This window comes from Tenrec ecaudatus, chromosome 1, assembly GCF_050624435.1.
Source record: "Tenrec ecaudatus isolate mTenEca1 chromosome 1, mTenEca1.hap1, whole genome shotgun sequence".
Classification (NCBI taxonomy): domain Eukaryota; kingdom Metazoa; phylum Chordata; class Mammalia; order Afrosoricida; family Tenrecidae; genus Tenrec; species Tenrec ecaudatus.
Window position 1 is genome coordinate 172,436,001 of NC_134530.1, and position 18,722 is coordinate 172,454,722.

The 18,722-nt window shown below is 67.2% G+C and overlaps 3 non-coding genes across 3 annotated transcripts; all 3 read left to right on the top strand.

Moving 5' to 3' along the window:
* The first annotated feature begins 3,161 nt into the window (after positions 1 to 3,161).
* On the top strand, positions 3,162 to 3,244 carry TRNAL-CAG (transfer RNA leucine (anticodon CAG)). The gene has a single exon. It is a non-coding gene; the product is annotated as a tRNA-Leu (tRNA).
* A 6,315-nt stretch (positions 3,245 to 9,559) lies between these two features.
* Positions 9,560 to 9,642, top strand: TRNAL-CAG (transfer RNA leucine (anticodon CAG)). The gene has a single exon. It is a non-coding gene; the product is annotated as a tRNA-Leu (tRNA).
* A 6,338-nt stretch (positions 9,643 to 15,980) lies between these two features.
* On the top strand, positions 15,981 to 16,063 carry TRNAL-CAG (transfer RNA leucine (anticodon CAG)). The gene has a single exon. It is a non-coding gene; the product is annotated as a tRNA-Leu (tRNA).
* Positions 16,064 to 18,722: the final 2,659 nt, after the last annotated feature.

The following is an 18,722-nucleotide window of genomic DNA, read 5'->3' on the forward strand; positions in this document are numbered from 1 at the left end:
GGCTGGCCCCTGGCAGGAGCTTTGCCCGCTGTGAAGCTTGCCCCAGCATGCTACCCTGTCTGTCAGACCGCAGGGTTCTGCACTCGCAAAAGGCTGTAGGGATCCCTTGGACCTCAGGTGTATTTTCACACAAGTAGACACAGATGGGACAACAGAGACACAGAGGTAGGTCTGTGGGTGAGATCGCCGCCCCCAACCCCCCCCTAAACCCTTCCCCCCCCTCAGCCCCCTCCGCCCCATCACGGCCCCAACCCCCTTCGGGAAATGGGATTGCCAAAGGAAACCACCTTGGAGCAACCATGAGACTGTCTCTACAGAGCTGGCTACAGGCGTTGGGACCGCACGGTGGCAGTGTGTTCGGACTCGTGCCAGGATCCCCAGTTAGACAGGAATGGGAGAAACACGTCGTCCTTCCGCTGAGTAAGGCCGAGGGACAGTCTGGAGGAGGGCAAGAAGGGTGCTCTGGGCAACGTTCTCTCTAGGTGGACAGCTGTGTGGGCAGTGCTCAGGGGATGTGGTGAGAATGATGAGGAAAGGTGAGTGCTGGCACCCTCTCCCACCCAACAGTCCCCGGCTCCCTGACACCCCTCCCCAAGCCACCTGTAGACCAGTGTCCCCAGACACCTGCTTCCTCTCCTTGCACGCCCCACACTCGCGACCTACATACACCCTGTCTGCCACTCACGGATCAAATTCCCCATCATCCTTCTTTTGTCCCCAAATCCCAAAACCTCCCGCCACCACCACCACCACCACCACCACCACCACCACCACCACCACCACCACCACCACCACCACCACCGCTGCCACCGCAGCAGCCAACACTTCCCCACCCACACCCCCAAGCGCTCAAAAGCTAACTCACTCACTCACTCACTCACTCACTCACTCACACCCTCCCCAGCCTTCCACCATCCTTCCTCCCAACTGGCGGCGTCCACGCGTCCCAGGTGGGCCACCTTGGGCTCCTGAATCTTTCTCCCTCGCTAGTGTTGTCCTGCTGGCACAAGCGCTGGCAGTGATCGTCGAGGGAACGCGCAGGGAGGTCAGCCTGGCGCGTGGTGTTGAGGGCTGAGCGGGCGGATCCTGAGAGCATAGGCACCGGGGCCGGGGACCGTAGCAGGTGCGCACGTGCGTGGCCTTGCCGGCGGCAGGGCCCGTGAAGTGGCTCAAGGTAGCCAGCGTTGGCGAGAGTAAAAGAGTGGTAGGTTGAGCGAGTGGCAAGTGTGTGTGGGGGCAGCGCCAGGCAGAAGAAAAGCTTCCCTGACCGGGAATCGAACCCGGGCCGCGGCGGTGAGAGCGCCGAATCCTAACCACTAGACCACCAGGGAACGTGGGAGCGCCTGTCCCGTCCATGCCACCTGCACTCGGAGCCCGCGCACCCATGGGCGCCCTGGCCAGCGGCCTCCCCGCCACGAGAGCACGGTGCCCTCTCCGACTTGGAGGCAGCTCCCCCAAAACACTGCGCGCCCGCCGCCTTCCCACGCAACTGGCGCGGGCAGAGCCACAGACCCAAGCTGCTCCCACACGCAACGCACTCACACCTGGCACGGAGGCCCCTGGGCTTCCCCGCAAAAGGTCGACCTACTGCGTTGGCCGGGAATCGAACCCGGGTCAACTGCTTGGAAGGCAGCTATGCTCACCACTATACCACCAACGCGGCACAGCCCGGGCTCCACCAACACCACGGCCAGCAGGCTCCCCGCCGCCAGCGGCAGCTGCTACTACCGCCGTCGCTACCGCCGCTCGCGCCTCGGCAGCCGCCGCCCGGCGCAGCCCTGTCCTTCCTGGACGCCAGGCGCCGTGCCACCCGCAGCGGCCGCTCGGGCCAGCCAAGCCCCGCTGCTCGCTCTCGCGGACCTAGCGCGCGCCCGGCCCCGGCCCCGGCCCCGGCCGCGGCCGCTGGGGGCGCCCGACCGGGCTCTCGCTGCCGCGACGCCGCAGCCCCGCGCACCCCCGCACCCGAGGCGCCCGACACCCCGACTTGGAGCGCCGGGTTTCTCCAAGGCCCTCCCTGCCTTCGGCGTCGGCTCGCGCCAGTTCCGCGGGCCTCAGCCAGGGCACAGGCGGCACTCAGGAGCAGCAGGAGGGTGATGCCCACCAGGGGGATCCCCCTACCTGCCCTGGCACCTGCGTGTGGGACTCCCTGCGAGGCCCGCGGCCAGCCTGAGCCGGATGGAGGCAGACACAGCTTTGGGACGGGCCGCTGGCCAGGCGCTTCGGACGCCAGAGAAAGAAGGCTGCTGTGGCGGGCGGGCGCGCGACTGGGCACCAGGAAGAAGGGCAGGGGAGCTGCGGCCGGAGGGTGGGCAGGCCAGGCGGGCGGCTTGGCAAGAACGGCTGGCGGGCGCCGGCCACTGGGCCTGCCTGAGAGCGGGGACCGGGTGGGCTGGTGGGTGGCCGTGGCAGAGTCCCAAAAAAAGGGACTGTGCCTCCCCGTCGGGGAATCGAACCCCGGTCTCCCGCGTGACAGGCGGGGATACTCACCACTATACTAACGAGGACGGCGGCTGCCGTCTGGGTGCCAGACCTCTCTCCGGCCGCCACCGCCACCGCCACCGCCACCGCCACCGCCGACGCCCACCCAGACGCCGTCGCTGCGCCCCCACGCCCAACACTGCTCCTCCCCCTTGGCCCACTGGCTCGCCGCGCAGAGTCCTCAACCCGCACCTCGCCCCGCACCAGCCCGACCCGCTTGCGACGCTCGCCGCGAGACACAGCCTCTCGTGCCGACTGGCGCCCGCCTCAACCCGCTGCCTGGGGCCTCCAGGGCGAGCGCCAGTGCCAGCGCGCGCGCCCGCCCGCCCGTCGCTCCGGCAGAGAGGCCCGGCGGCCCCCACTCCCGCGCGCAGGCCACAGGTGGCAGCCAGAGGAGGAGGACCAGTTTGGAGCGCAAGCCCAGCTGAGCGAGGAGAGTGCCTCGGTGCAGGATGCGGCGTCGGGGGCGGGCCCCAGCAGCCCGTCAACCCAAAGGCAGCGCACCTGGAGGCGCTGGGCCCGGGCTCAAGCACGTCGCCTGCTCCGCTGGCCACGTTCTGGCTCAGCTCCAGTGCTGGCGCCCCAGCCCAGCTTCCTTGGTGCCGCCACTCGGGCCGCCCAGGAGCGGCACCCGTGTGGGCCCCCTGGCCGAGCCAGGCGGCCGTGGGCGCTTGGGGCGAGCCGTCAGGATGGCCGAGCGGTCTAAGGCGCTGCGTTCAGGTCGCAGTCTCCCCTGGAGGCGTGGGTTCGAATCCCACTCCTGACACAGCAGCCTTTTTGGCAACAACAAACAGCCTGGACCCACCCGCCGCACACACACCCCTCTCCGGGCCGGCAGGCCACTGGCGCTCCTTGCGCCTCTCCAGCCGCCAGCGCCGGCCACGGGCGGGTCTCGCCGCCCCATCTGCACAGCGCTGACAGATGTGCTCCTACTGCAGCTCCCGCACACCTTCAATCCTCTGGCTTGGACAACCACAGGCCCCTCCAGGACCCCAGCCCCACCCCCACCCCCGCGGGCGCCACACGCCACCTTCAGCCGGGGAGCCTCAGCCGGGGATCCTTAGCAAGGGTCCACGCAGAGCGCTCGGCCCCGCAGCGCTCGCCACCCGATCCCACGGGATCGCACAGCCCCAGTGCGCGCGTGGGCCGGACCTCACTCGCCCGGCTCACGCGCGGGCTGGGGCCTTTCTTCTGCCGACGTGCCGCCTCGGGAAGCGACGGGCACAGGGGCATCGGCGCGGCCACCACCCGTTCCCTCCCCCTCCCGGCCCCCAGCGAAGTGGGTCGGTCGCTGTTGGGGGCGGGGGGGTCACTGCTGGGACCGCCGCGGGAACCTTGGCCGCGCTGCTTGGGCTCCGCCAGCGAGCCGGCGAGCGGCAGCGCGCGCGCACGGGACCCGTCTTCTTGCGACTCTGGGCGTCCTCCCAACGTCTGCCTGCCACAAGACTGCCCTTCGGTCTCGCTAGGTCGGGACCCTGCGCATGCCTGGGCTCCAAGCTCCAGGGCCGCCTGTACCCCGGCGCACCACTGGCTGTCGCCTGCACTGCTACTCAAGGGGAGTGGGGGTCCCAACGCCACGTCCCCACGCCATGTCGCGCCCACTCTCCCTCCCACTGCCAGCTCCGCTCCCGCTCCCACCACCACTCGCACCCGCGCCCAAGAACTCGCCCGGTAGGCCAGTCGGGCAGTGAGCAGTGTCTGGCGCTCCTCCACCAGTGGCAGCGGGGCGGCCGGGAGGAGGCAGGCCCACAGGCTGCAGCTGGCAGACTGTCGAGGAGGTAGCAGCGCATGGGTGGTTCAGTGGTAGAATTCTCGCCTGCCACGCGGGAGGCCCGGGTTCGATTCCCGGCCCATGCAGCCCACGGTCCCCTTTTGGTCCTGCCACATCAAAGGCTCACGGAGGGCTGCTCTGACCTCAGCTCTGCTCAGCTCTGACAAGCCCACACCCAGTCTCGCTTACCCCCTTCTCTTGGCTGCCGCTGCCCGCTGCCCACGACGCCCGCCTCTGCAGAGACCAAGGACCCAAAGGCCCTACCAGCGCACCCCTCGCCAGCACGCTCCACCCGCCGCCATCCCTGCCGCGCCCCACCTCCAACCACCCTTCTTTCTGCCCAGCCTCCCCGTTTCCTTTCTGGTCTTCAGGATCCCACACAACCTTCACCTCACGTTTCCCTTCAGTCCCAGACAGCATGCTAAAACACTCTGAAGCAGCGGCCCTTCAGGGCTCGACACCCTTCCCATCTCCGCGGCGCAATCCTGCTCACACTGCAAAAAACGACCCCATCCTTCCCAGGAAGGCCCACGCACGCACTCAAACTCCACAGAGAGATTCGGTCCTTTGGGCTACATGCTGATCACGGTCCCTCTCCCACCACAGACCAAGGACAGTCCCTATTGCAGAGGCACTCTGCCACACCTAGCCACCACCTCTTCTTCAATCTGCCCATTGCCATAGTGCCTGGGTCCCCTCGCCTGACTTTGGGTGGACGGTCTGTGGGGTCATTTGTTCACACGTGAGTGGAGGGCTGAAGGAGGAGAGGGGTGGGGGAGGCTATTTCAACCTGCACGGAGTCTGCCCAAGGCCCACCCGCCCCCACGCCCGACGCCCATCCATCCCAAGCACCCGCCTCACACGCTACTCCAGCCAGTTGAGTGTGTGCTACCCCTTGCCTGCCCTTTCCTCATATTTTCTCCCTCCCCTGCCCTCCCCTCCCCTCCCCTCCCCTCTCCTCCCCTTCCCTTCCCTTCCCATCCCATCAATCTCCGCCACTGTTTCTGCCTTTGCTCCCGCGCCTCTCTAGCTCACTGAATCTCACTCTCATTCTTGATGCCCCTTGGGCTCCCTTGCCCTCCATCTGCCCCCCACTGGTTCACCTGAGCTACTTGCCCAGTGACACGCCCTGGTTGCCAGCTTGACTGGGGTTGGTAGTGGTGGGAGTAGTCTAAGTAGGGCGGCGGTGGGGGTGCGGGGTGGGGGGGATTTGGGGCTGTTTGAGAGGTACCAGAGAGTATGTGGGACTGGGGAGTGGGACAGAAAGGCACAGGAGAGACACGACCGGGCTGTGGTCCTTTCTCGAGGCTTAGTCTTGAGGGCCCACCTTAAGCCGACAGGTTTGCCATCTACTTTGCAGCCTGTGACCGGCTAACTCGCACCTCTCTCAAATAAATACCGAGCCCGGCCCCCCATGCGTTTCTAGATGCTCTCCTCGCCCCCACCCCTCCGACACCCTCTCTGCAATCCTCCCCACCCCTACCCCACCGTGCCCCGATGAACCCACGGCCTCCACAGAGCCAGTGTGCCAGTGGTGCGCAAAAACAATTCTGTTAGCCCTTGCTGTCTTCGCGGCTGCTGTGCCTCCCTGGTCTCCTTCTCTCACCCCACTCCCCACCCCCCAGCACTCAACCAGCACCCTTGCCCTCCTGGCCCTTGTCACAAGCCCATGGCACAAGCCAAGAGCACGACAGAACAGCACCCCCACCCACTGGCACCCTCTGGTCCCACCAAGACGATGGAGGGCACTGACTGCAGGGCAGATGGTGCGCTTGTGTGCCCCACCGCCACCAGGCCGCCCGCACCCCAAGGCGAGTCTGCACGCCCTTCAATGTGTGTGTGTGTGTGTGTGTGTGTGTGTGTGTGCTTCTCAGGATCTGAGCCCTGCCCGCCTCCCGAGAGAGCCCTCCTGCCCAGGAAACCCCATGAGGTGCAGGGCCGCTCTCCCATTCCAGGGGCCACGGGCTCTCAGAATCCACTCCACCGCACTGGCCTTCCAAAACCTCTGTCTCTGAACCCGGGGAATGGCCATGCAAAGCCCCCGTGCCCTGGGTTCTGATCCCCATGCCCACCCTCAGGGGAGGATGCACTTTGGAGACGTGTGTGACGTCAATGAGCCAGTCAGGCAGCAGGAAACGCGTGGTTCGGCAGGAGCTTTGCCCGCTGTGAAGCTTGCCCCAGCATGCTACCCTGTCTGTCAGACCGCAGGGTTCTGCACTCGCAAAAGGCTGTAGGGATCCCTTGGACCTCAGGTGTATTTTCACACAAGTAGACACAGATGGGACAACAGAGACACAGAGGTAGGTCTGTGGGTGAGATCGCCGCCCCACCCCCCCCTAAACCCTTCCCCCCCCTCAGCCCCCTCCGCCCCATCACGGCCCCAACCCCCTTCGGGAAATGGGATTGCCAAAGGAAACCACCTTGGAGCAACCATGAGACTGTCTCTACAGAGCTGGCTACAGGCGTTGGGACCGCACGGTGGCAGTGTGTTCGGACTCGTGCCAGGATCCCCAGTTAGACAGGAATGGGAGAAACACGTCGTCCTTCCGCTGAGTAAGGCCGAGGGACAGTCTGGAGGAGGGCAAGAAGGGTGCTCTGGGCAACGTTCTCTCTAGGTGGACAGCTGTGTGGGCAGTGCTCAGGGGATGTGGTGAGAATGATGAGGAAAGGTGAGTGCTGGCACCCTCTCCCACCCAACAGTCCCCGGCTCCCTGACACCCCTCCCCAAGCCACCTGTAGACCAGTGTCCCCAGACACCTGCTTCCTCTCCTTGCACGCCCCACAATCGCGACCTACATACACCCTGTCTGCCACTCACGGATCAAATTCCCCATCATCCTTCTTTTGTCCCCAAATCCCAAAACCTCCCGCCACCACCACCACCACCACCACCACCACCACCACCACCACCACCACCACCACCACCACCACCACCACCACCACCACCGCTGCCACCGCAGCAGCCAACACTTCCCCACCCACACCCCCAAGCGCTCAAAAGCTAACTCACTCACTCACTCACTCACTCACTCACTCACTCACACCCTCCCCAGCCTTCCACCATCCTTCCTCCCAACTGGCGGCGTCCACGCGTCCCAGGTGGGCCACCTTGGGCTCCTGAATCTTTCTCCCTCGCTAGCGTTGTCCTGCTGGCGCAAGCGCTGGCAGTGATCGTCGAGGGAACGCGCAGGGAGGTCAGCCTGGCGCGTGGTGTTGAGGGCTGAGCGGGCAGATCCTGAGAGCATAGGCACCGGGGCCGGGGACCGTAGCAGGTGCGCACGTGCGTGGCCTTGCCGGCGGCAGGGCCCGTGAAGTGGCTCAAGGTAGCCAGCGTTGGCGAGAGTAAAAGAGTGGTAGGTTGAGCGAGTGGCAAGTGTGTGTGGGGGCAGCGCCAGGCAGAAGAAAAGCTTCCCTGACCGGGAATCGAACCCGGGCCGCGGCGGTGAGAGCGCCGAATCCTAACCACTAGACCACCAGGGAACGTGGGAGCGCCTGTCCCGTCCATGCCACCTGCACTCGGAGCCCGCGCACCCATGGGCGCCCTGGCCAGCGGCCTCCCCGCCACGAGAGCACGGTGCCCTCTCCGACTTGGAGGCAGCTCCCCCAAAACACTGCGCGCCCGCCGCCTTCCCACGCAACTGGCGCGGGCAGAGCCACAGACCCAAGCTGCTCCCACACGCAACGCACTCACACCTGGCACGGAGGCCCCTGGGCTTCCCCGCAAAAGGTCGACCTACTGCGTTGGCCGGGAATCGAACCCGGGTCAACTGCTTGGAAGGCAGCTATGCTCACCACTATACCACCAACGCGGCACAGCCCGGGCTCCACCAACACCACGGCCAGCAGGCTCCCCGCCGCCAGCGGCAGCTGCTACTACCGCCGTCGCTACCGCCGCTCGCGCCTCGGCAGCCGCCGCCCGGCGCAGCCCTGTCCTTCCTGGACGCCAGGCGCCGTGCCACCCGCAGCGGCCGCTCGGGCCAGCCAAGCCCCGCTGCTCGCTCTCGCGGACCTAGCGCGCGCCCGGCCCCGGCCCCGGCCCCGGCCGCGGCCGCTGGGGGCGCCCGACCGGGCTCTCGCTGCCGCGACGCCGCAGCCCCGCGCACCCCCGCACCCGAGGCGCCCGACACCCCGACTTGGAGCGCCGGGTTTCTCCAAGGCCCTCCCTGCCTTCGGCGTCGGCTCGCGCCAGTTCCGCGGGCCTCAGCCAGGGCACAGGCGGCACTCAGGAGCAGCAGGAGGGTGATGCCCACCAGGGGGATCCCCCTACCTGCCCTGGCACCTGCGTGTGGGACTCCCTGCGAGGCCCGCGGCCAGCCTGAGCCGGATGGAGGCAGACACAGCTTTGGGACGGGCCGCTGGCCAGGCGCTTCGGACGCCAGAGAAAGAAGGCTGCTGTGGCGGGCGGGCGCGCGACTGGGCACCAGGAAGAAGGGCAGGGGAGCTGCGGCCGGAGGGTGGGCAGGCCAGGCGGGCGGCTTGGCAAGAACGGCTGGCGGGCGCCGGCCACTGGGCCTGCCTGAGAGCGGGGACCGGGTGGGCTGGTGGGTGGCCGTGGCAGAGTCCCAAAAAAAGGGACTGTGCCTCCCCGTCGGGGAATCGAACCCCGGTCTCCCGCGTGACAGGCGGGGATACTCACCACTATACTAACGAGGACGGCGGCTGCCGTCTGGGTGCCAGACCTCTCTCCGGCCGCCACCGCCACCGCCACCGCCACCGCCACCGCCGACGCCCACCCAGACGCCGTCGCTGCGCCCCCACGCCCAACACTGCTCCTCCCCCTTGGCCCACTGGCTCGCCGCGCAGAGTCCTCAACCCGCACCTCGCCCCGCACCAGCCCGACCCGCTTGCGACGCTCGCCGCGAGACACAGCCTCTCGTGCCGACTGGCGCCCGCCTCAACCCGCTGCCTGGGGCCTCCAGGGCGAGCGCCAGTGCCAGCGCGCGCGCCCGCCCGCCCGTCGCTCCGGCAGAGAGGCCCGGCGGCCCCCACTCCCGCGCGCAGGCCACAGGTGGCAGCCAGAGGAGGAGGACCAGTTTGGAGCGCAAGCCCAGCTGAGCGAGGAGAGTGCCTCGGTGCAGGATGCGGCGTCGGGGGCGGGCCCCAGCAGCCCGTCAACCCAAAGGCAGCGCACCTGGAGGCGCTGGGCCCGGGCTCAAGCACGTCGCCTGCTCCGCTGGCCACGTTCTGGCTCAGCTCCAGTGCTGGCGCCCCAGCCCAGCTTCCTTGGTGCCGCCACTCGGGCCGCCCAGGAGCGGCACCCGTGTGGGCCCCCTGGCCGAGCCAGGCGGCCGTGGGCGCTTGGGGCGAGCCGTCAGGATGGCCGAGCGGTCTAAGGCGCTGCGTTCAGGTCGCAGTCTCCCCTGGAGGCGTGGGTTCGAATCCCACTCCTGACACAGCAGCCTTTTTGGCAACAACAAACAGCCTGGACCCACCCGCCGCACACACACCCCTCTCCGGGCCGGCAGGCCACTGGCGCTCCTTGCGCCTCTCCAGCCGCCAGCGCCGGCCACGGGCGGGTCTCGCCGCCCCATCTGCACAGCGCTGACAGATGTGCTCCTACTGCAGCTCCCGCACACCTTCAATCCTCTGGCTTGGACAACCACAGGCCCCTCCAGGACCCCAGCCCCACCCCCACCCCCGCGGGCGCCACACGCCACCTTCAGCCGGGGAGCCTCAGCCGGGGATCCTTAGCAAGGGTCCACGCAGAGCGCTCGGCCCCGCAGCGCTCGCCACCCGATCCCACGGGATCGCACAGCCCCAGTGCGCGCGTGGGCCGGACCTCACTCGCCCGGCTCACGCGCGGGCTGGGGCCTTTCTTCTGCCGACGTGCCGCCTCGGGAAGCGACGGGCACAGGGGCATCGGCGCGGCCACCACCCGTTCCCTCCCCCTCCCGGCCCCCAGCGAAGTGGGTCGGTCGCTGTTGGGGGCGGGGGGGTCACTGCTGGGACCGCCGCGGGAACCTTGGCCGCGCTGCTTGGGCTCCGCCAGCGAGCCGGCGAGCGGCAGCGCGCGCGCACGGGACCCGTCTTCTTGCGACTCTGGGCGTCCTCCCAACGTCTGCCTGCCACAAGACTGCCCTTCGGTCTCGCTAGGTCGGGACCCTGCGCATGCCTGGGCTCCAAGCTCCAGGGCCGCCTGTACCCCGGCGCACCACTGGCTGTCGCCTGCACTGCTACTCAAGGGGAGTGGGGGTCCCAACGCCACGTCCCCACGCCATGTCGCGCCCACTCTCCCTCCCACTGCCAGCTCCGCTCCCGCTCCCACCACCACTCGCACCCGCGCCCAAGAACTCGCCCGGTAGGCCAGTCGGGCAGTGAGCAGTGTCTGGCGCTCCTCCACCAGTGGCAGCGGGGCGGCCGGGAGGAGGCAGGCCCACAGGCTGCAGCTGGCAGACTGTCGAGGAGGTAGCAGCGCATGGGTGGTTCAGTGGTAGAATTCTCGCCTGCCACGCGGGAGGCCCGGGTTCGATTCCCGGCCCATGCAGCCCACGGTCCCCTTTTGGTCCTGCCACATCAAAGGCTCACGGAGGGCTGCTCTGACCTCAGCTCTGCTCAGCTCTGACAAGCCCACACCCAGTCTCGCTTACCCCCTTCTCTTGGCTGCCGCTGCCCGCTGCCCGCTGCCCGCTGCCCACGACGCCCGCCTCTGCAGAGACCAAGGACCCAAAGGCCCTACCAGCGCACCCCTCGCCAGCACGCTCCACCCGCCGCCATCCCTGCCGCGCCCCACCTCCAACCACCCTTCTTTCTGCCCAGCCTCCCCGTTTCCTTTCTGGTCTTCAGGATCCCACACAACCTTCACCTCACGTTTCCCTTCAGTCCCAGACAGCATGCTAAAACACTCTGAAGCAGCGGCCCTTCAGGGCTCGACACCCTTCCCATCTCCGCGGCGCAATCCTGCTCACACTGCAAAAAACGACCCCATCCTTCCCAGGAAGGCCCACGCACGCACTCAAACTCCACAGAGAGATTCGGTCCTTTGGGCTACATGCTGATCACGGTCCCTCTCCCACCACAGACCAAGGACAGTCCCTATTGCAGAGGCACTCTGCCACACCTAGCCACCACCTCTTCTTCAATCTGCCCATTGCCATAGTGCCTGGGTCCCCTCGCCTGACTTTGGGTGGACGGTCTGTGGGGTCATTTGTTCACACGTGAGTGGAGGGCTGAAGGAGGAGAGGGGTGGGGGAGGCTATTTCAACCTGCACGGAGTCTGCCCAAGGCCCACCCGCCCCCACGCCCGACGCCCATCCATCCCAAGCACCCGCCTCACACGCTACTCCAGCCAGTTGAGTGTGTGCTACCCCTTGCCTGCCCTTTCCTCATATTTTCTCCCTCCCCTGCCCTCCCCTCCCCTCCCCTCCCCTCTCCTCCCCTTCCCTTCCCTTCCCATCCCATCAATCTCCGCCACTGTTTCTGCCTTTGCTCCCGCGCCTCTCTAGCTCACTGAATCTCACTCTCATTCTTGATGCCCCTTGGGCTCCCTTGCCCTCCATCTGCCCCCCACTGGTTCACCTGAGCTACTTGCCCAGTGACACGCCCTGGTTGCCAGCTTGACTGGGGTTGGTAGTGGTGGGAGTAGTCTAAGTAGGGCGGCGGTGGGGGTGCGGGGTGGGGGGGATTTGGGGCTGTTTGAGAGGTACCAGAGAGTATGTGGGACTGGGGAGTGGGACAGAAAGGCACAGGAGAGACACGACCGGGCTGTGGTCCTTTCTCGAGGCTTAGTCTTGAGGGCCCACCTTAAGCCGACAGGTTTGCCATCTACTTTGCAGCCTGTGACCGGCTAACTCGCACCTCTCTCAAATAAATACCGAGCCCGGCCACCCATGCGTTTCTAGATGCTCTCCTCGCCCCCACCCCTCCGACACCCTCTCTGCAATCCTCCCCACCCCTACCCCACCGTGCCCCGATGAACCCACGGCCTCCACAGAGCCAGTGTGCCAGTGGTGCGCAAGAACAATTCTGTTAGCCCTTGCTGTCTTCGCGGCTGCTGTGCCTCCCTGGTCTCCTTCTCTCACCCCACTCCCCACCCCCCAGCACTCAACCAGCACCCTTGCCCTCCTGGCCCTTGTCACAAGCCCATGGCACAAGCCAAGAGCACGACAGAACAGCACCCCCACCCACTGGCACCCTCTGGTCCCACCAAGACGATGGAGGGCACTGACTGCAGGGCAGATGGTGCGCTTGTGTGCCCCACCGCCACCAGGCCGCCCGCACCCCAAGGCGAGTCTGCACGCCCTTCAATGTGTGTGTGTGTGTGTGTGTGTGTGTGTGTGTGTGTGTGTGCTTCTCAGGATCTGAGCCCTGCCCGCCTCCCGAGAGAGCCCTCCTGCCCAGGAAACCCCCTGAGGTGCAGGGCCGCTCTTCCATTCCAGGGGCCGCGGGCTCTCAGAATCCACTCCACCGCACTGGCCTTCCAAAACCTCTGTCTCTGAACCCGGGGAATGGCCATGCAAAGCCCCGGTGCCCTGGGCTCTGATCCCCATGCCCACCCTCAGGGGAGGATGCACTTTGGAGACGTGTGTGACGTCAATGAGCCAGTCAGGCAGCAGGAAACGTGTGGTTCGGCTGGCCCCTGGCAGGAGCTTTGCCCGCTGTGAAGCTTGCCCCAGCATGCTACCCTGTCTGTCAGACCGCAGGGTTCTGCACTCGCAAAAGGCTGTAGGGATCCCTTGGACCTCAGGTGTATTTTCACACAAGTAGACACAGATGGGACAACAGAGACACAGAGGTAGGTCTGTGGGTGAGATCGCCGCCCCCAACCCCCCCCTAAACCCTTCCCCCCCCTCAGCCCCCTCCGCCCCATCACGGCCCCAACCCCCTTCGGGAAATGGGATTGCCAAAGGAAACCACCTTGGAGCAACCATGAGACTGTCTCTACAGAGCTGGCTACAGGCGTTGGGACCGCACGGTGGCAGTGTGTTCGGACTCGTGCCAGGATCCCCAGTTAGACAGGAATGGGAGAAACACGTCGTCCTTCCGCTGAGTAAGGCCGAGGGACAGTCTGGAGGAGGGCAAGAAGGGTGCTCTGGGCAACGTTCTCTCTAGGTGGACAGCTGTGTGGGCAGTGCTCAGGGGATGTGGTGAGAATGATGAGGAAAGGTGAGTGCTGGCACCCTCTCCCACCCAACAGTCCCCGGCTCCCTGACACCCCTCCCCAAGCCACCTGTAGACCAGTGTCCCCAGACACCTGCTTCCTCTCCTTGCACGCCCCACACTCGCGACCTACATACACCCTGTCTGCCACTCACGGATCAAATTCCCCATCATCCTTCTTTTGTCCCCAAATCCCAAAACCTCCCGCCACCACCACCACCACCACCACCACCACCACCACCACCACCACCACCACCACCACCACCACCACCGCTGCCACCGCAGCAGCCAACACTTCCCCACCCACACCCCCAAGCGCTCAAAAGCTAACTCACTCACTCACTCACTCACTCACTCACTCACTCACACCCTCCCCAGCCTTCCACCATCCTTCCTCCCAACTGGCGGCGTCCACGCGTCCCAGGTGGGCCACCTTGGGCTCCTGAATCTTTCTCCCTCGCTAGTGTTGTCCTGCTGGCACAAGCGCTGGCAGTGATCGTCGAGGGAACGCGCAGGGAGGTCAGCCTGGCGCGTGGTGTTGAGGGCTGAGCGGGCGGATCCTGAGAGCATAGGCACCGGGGCCGGGGACCGTAGCAGGTGCGCACGTGCGTGGCCTTGCCGGCGGCAGGGCCCGTGAAGTGGCTCAAGGTAGCCAGCGTTGGCGAGAGTAAAAGAGTGGTAGGTTGAGCGAGTGGCAAGTGTGTGTGGGGGCAGCGCCAGGCAGAAGAAAAGCTTCCCTGACCGGGAATCGAACCCGGGCCGCGGCGGTGAGAGCGCCGAATCCTAACCACTAGACCACCAGGGAACGTGGGAGCGCCTGTCCCGTCCATGCCACCTGCACTCGGAGCCCGCGCACCCATGGGCGCCCTGGCCAGCGGCCTCCCCGCCACGAGAGCACGGTGCCCTCTCCGACTTGGAGGCAGCTCCCCCAAAACACTGCGCGCCCGCCGCCTTCCCACGCAACTGGCGCGGGCAGAGCCACAGACCCAAGCTGCTCCCACACGCAACGCACTCACACCTGGCACGGAGGCCCCTGGGCTTCCCCGCAAAAGGTCGACCTACTGCGTTGGCCGGGAATCGAACCCGGGTCAACTGCTTGGAAGGCAGCTATGCTCACCACTATACCACCAACGCGGCACAGCCCGGGCTCCACCAACACCACGGCCAGCAGGCTCCCCGCCGCCAGCGGCAGCTGCTACTACCGCCGTCGCTACCGCCGCTCGCGCCTCGGCAGCCGCCGCCCGGCGCAGCCCTGTCCTTCCTGGACGCCAGGCGCCGTGCCACCCGCAGCGGCCGCTCGGGCCAGCCAAGCCCCGCTGCTCGCTCTCGCGGACCTAGCGCGCGCCCGGCCCCGGCCCCGGCCCCGGCCGCGGCCGCTGGGGGCGCCCGACCGGGCTCTCGCTGCCGCGACGCCGCAGCCCCGCGCACCCCCGCACCCGAGGCGCCCGACACCCCGACTTGGAGCGCCGGGTTTCTCCAAGGCCCTCCCTGCCTTCGGCGTCGGCTCGCGCCAGTTCCGCGGGCCTCAGCCAGGGCACAGGCGGCACTCAGGAGCAGCAGGAGGGTGATGCCCACCAGGGGGATCCCCCTACCTGCCCTGGCACCTGCGTGTGGGACTCCCTGCGAGGCCCGCGGCCAGCCTGAGCCGGATGGAGGCAGACACAGCTTTGGGACGGGCCGCTGGCCAGGCGCTTCGGACGCCAGAGAAAGAAGGCTGCTGTGGCGGGCGGGCGCGCGACTGGGCACCAGGAAGAAGGGCAGGGGAGCTGCGGCCGGAGGGTGGGCAGGCCAGGCGGGCGGCTTGGCAAGAACGGCTGGCGGGCGCCGGCCACTGGGCCTGCCTGAGAGCGGGGACCGGGTGGGCTGGTGGGTGGCCGTGGCAGAGTCCCAAAAAAAGGGACTGTGCCTCCCCGTCGGGGAATCGAACCCCGGTCTCCCGCGTGACAGGCGGGGATACTCACCACTATACTAACGAGGACGGCGGCTGCCGTCTGGGTGCCAGACCTCTCTCCGGCCGCCACCGCCACCGCCACCGCCACCGCCACCGCCGACGCCCACCCAGACGCCGTCGCTGCGCCCCCACGCCCAACACTGCTCCTCCCCCTTGGCCCACTGGCTCGCCGCGCAGAGTCCTCAACCCGCACCTCGCCCCGCACCAGCCCGACCCGCTTGCGACGCTCGCCGCGAGACACAGCCTCTCGTGCCGACTGGCGCCCGCCTCAACCCGCTGCCTGGGGCCTCCAGGGCGAGCGCCAGTGCCAGCGCGCGCGCCCGCCCGCCCGTCGCTCCGGCAGAGAGGCCCGGCGGCCCCCACTCCCGCGCGCAGGCCACAGGTGGCAGCCAGAGGAGGAGGACCAGTTTGGAGCGCAAGCCCAGCTGAGCGAGGAGAGTGCCTCGGTGCAGGATGCGGCGTCGGGGGCGGGCCCCAGCAGCCCGTCAACCCAAAGGCAGCGCACCTGGAGGCGCTGGGCCCGGGCTCAAGCACGTCGCCTGCTCCGCTGGCCACGTTCTGGCTCAGCTCCAGTGCTGGCGCCCCAGCCCAGCTTCCTTGGTGCCGCCACTCGGGCCGCCCAGGAGCGGCACCCGTGTGGGCCCCCTGGCCGAGCCAGGCGGCCGTGGGCGCTTGGGGCGAGCCGTCAGGATGGCCGAGCGGTCTAAGGCGCTGCGTTCAGGTCGCAGTCTCCCCTGGAGGCGTGGGTTCGAATCCCACTCCTGACACAGCAGCCTTTTTGGCAACAACAAACAGCCTGGACCCACCCGCCGCACACACACCCCTCTCCGGGCCGGCAGGCCACTGGCGCTCCTTGCGCCTCTCCAGCCGCCAGCGCCGGCCACGGGCGGGTCTCGCCGCCCCATCTGCACAGCGCTGACAGATGTGCTCCTACTGCAGCTCCCGCACACCTTCAATCCTCTGGCTTGGACAACCACAGGCCCCTCCAGGACCCCAGCCCCACCCCCACCCCCGCGGGCGCCACACGCCACCTTCAGCCGGGGAGCCTCAGCCGGGGATCCTTAGCAAGGGTCCACGCAGAGCGCTCGGCCCCGCAGCGCTCGCCACCCGATCCCACGGGATCGCACAGCCCCAGTGCGCGCGTGGGCCGGACCTCACTCGCCCGGCTCACGCGCGGGCTGGGGCCTTTCTTCTGCCGACGTGCCGCCTCGGGAAGCGACGGGCACAGGGGCATCGGCGCGGCCACCACCCGTTCCCTCCCCCTCCCGGCCCCCAGCGAAGTGGGTCGGTCGCTGTTGGGGGCGGGGGGGTCACTGCTGGGACCGCCGCGGGAACCTTGGCCGCGCTGCTTGGGCTCCGCCAGCGAGCCGGCGAGCGGCAGCGCGCGCGCACGGGACCCGTCTTCTTGCGACTCTGGGCGTCCTCCCAACGTCTGCCTGCCACAAGACTGCCCTTCGGTCTCGCTAGGTCGGGACCCTGCGCATGCCTGGGCTCCAAGCTCCAGGGCCGCCTGTACCCCGGCGCACCACTGGCTGTCGCCTGCACTGCTACTCAAGGGGAGTGGGGGTCCCAACGCCACGTCCCCACGCCATGTCGCGCCCACTCTCCCTCCCACTGCCAGCTCCGCTCCCGCTCCCACCACCACTCGCACCCGCGCCCAAGAACTCGCCCGGTAGGCCAGTCGGGCAGTGAGCAGTGTCTGGCGCTCCTCCACCAGTGGCAGCGGGGCGGCCGGGAGGAGGCAGGCCCACAGGCTGCAGCTGGCAGACTGTCGAGGAGGTAGCAGCGCATGGGTGGTTCAGTGGTAGAATTCTCGCCTGCCACGCGGGAGGCCCGGGTTCGATTCCCGGCCCATGCAGCCCACGGTCCCCTTTTGGTCCTGCCACATCAAAGGCTCACGGAGGGCTGCTCTGACCTCAGCTCTGCTCAGCTCTGACAAGCCCACACCCAGTCTCGCTTACCCCCTTCTCTTGGCTGCCGCTGCCCGCTGCCCGCTGCCCGCTGCCCACGACGCCCGCCTCTGCAGAGACCAAGGACCCAAAGGCCCTACCAGCGCACCCCTCGCCAGCACGCTCCACCCGCCGCCATCCCTGCCGCGCCCCACCTCCAACCACCCTTCTTTCTGCCCAGCCTCCCCGTTTCCTTTCTGGTCTTCAGGATCCCACACAACCTTCACCTCACGTTTCCCTTCAGTCCCAGACAGCATGCTAAAACACTCTGAAGCAGCGGCCCTTCAGGGCTCGACACCCTTCCCATCTCCGCGGCGCAATCCTGCTCACACTGCAAAAAACGACCCCATCCTTCCCAGGAAGGCCCACGCACGCACTCAAACTCCACAGAGAGATTCGGTCCTTTGGGCTACATGCTGATCACGGTCCCTCTCCCACCACAGACCAAGGACAGTCCCTATTGCAGAGGCACTCTGCCACACCTAGCCACCACCTCTTCTTCAATCTGCCCATTGCCATAGTGCCTGGGTCCCCTCGCCTGACTTTGGGTGGACGGTCTGTGGGGTCATTTGTTCACACGTGAGTGGAGGGCTGAAGGAGGAGAGGGGTGGGGGAGGCTATTTCAACCTGCACGGAGTCTGCCCAAGGCCCACCCGCCCCCACGCCCGACGCCCATCCATCCCAAGCACCCGCCTCACACGCTACTCCAGCCAGTTGAGTGTGTGCTACCCCTTGCCTGCCCTTTCCTCATATTTTCTCCCTCCCCTGCCCTCCCCTCCCCTCCCCTCCCCTCTCCTCCCCTTCCCTTCCCTTCCCATCCCATCAATCTCCGCCACTGTTTCTGCCTTTGCTCCCGCGCCTCTCTAGCTCACTGAATCTCACTCTCATTCTTGATGCCCCTTGGGCTCCCTTGCCCTCCATCTGCCCCCCACTGGTTCACCTGAGCTACTTGCCCAGTGACACGCCCTGGTTGCCAGCTTGACTGGGGTTGGTAGTGGTGGGAGTAGTCTAAGTAGGGCGGCGGTGGGGGTGCGGGGTGGGGGGGATTTGGGGCTGTTTGAGAGGTACCAGAGAGTATGTGGGACTGGGGAGTGGGACAGAAAGGCACAGGAGAGACACGACCGGGCTGTGGTCCTTTCTCGAGGCTTAGTCTTGAGGGCCCACCTTAAGCCGACAGGTTTGCCATCTACTTTGCAGCCTGTGACCGGCTAACTCGCACCTCTCTCAAATAAATACCGAGCCCGGCCACCCATGCGTTTCTAGATGCTCTCCTCGCCCCCACCCCTCCGACACCCTCTCTGCAATCCTCCCCACCCCTACCCCACCGTGCCCCGATGAACCCACGGCCTCCACAGAGCCAGTGTGCCAGTGGTGCGCAAGAACAATTCTGTTAGCCCTTGCTGTCTTCGCGGCTGCTGTGCCTCCCTGGTCTCCTTCTCTCACCCCACTCCCCACCCCCCAGCACTCAACCAGCACC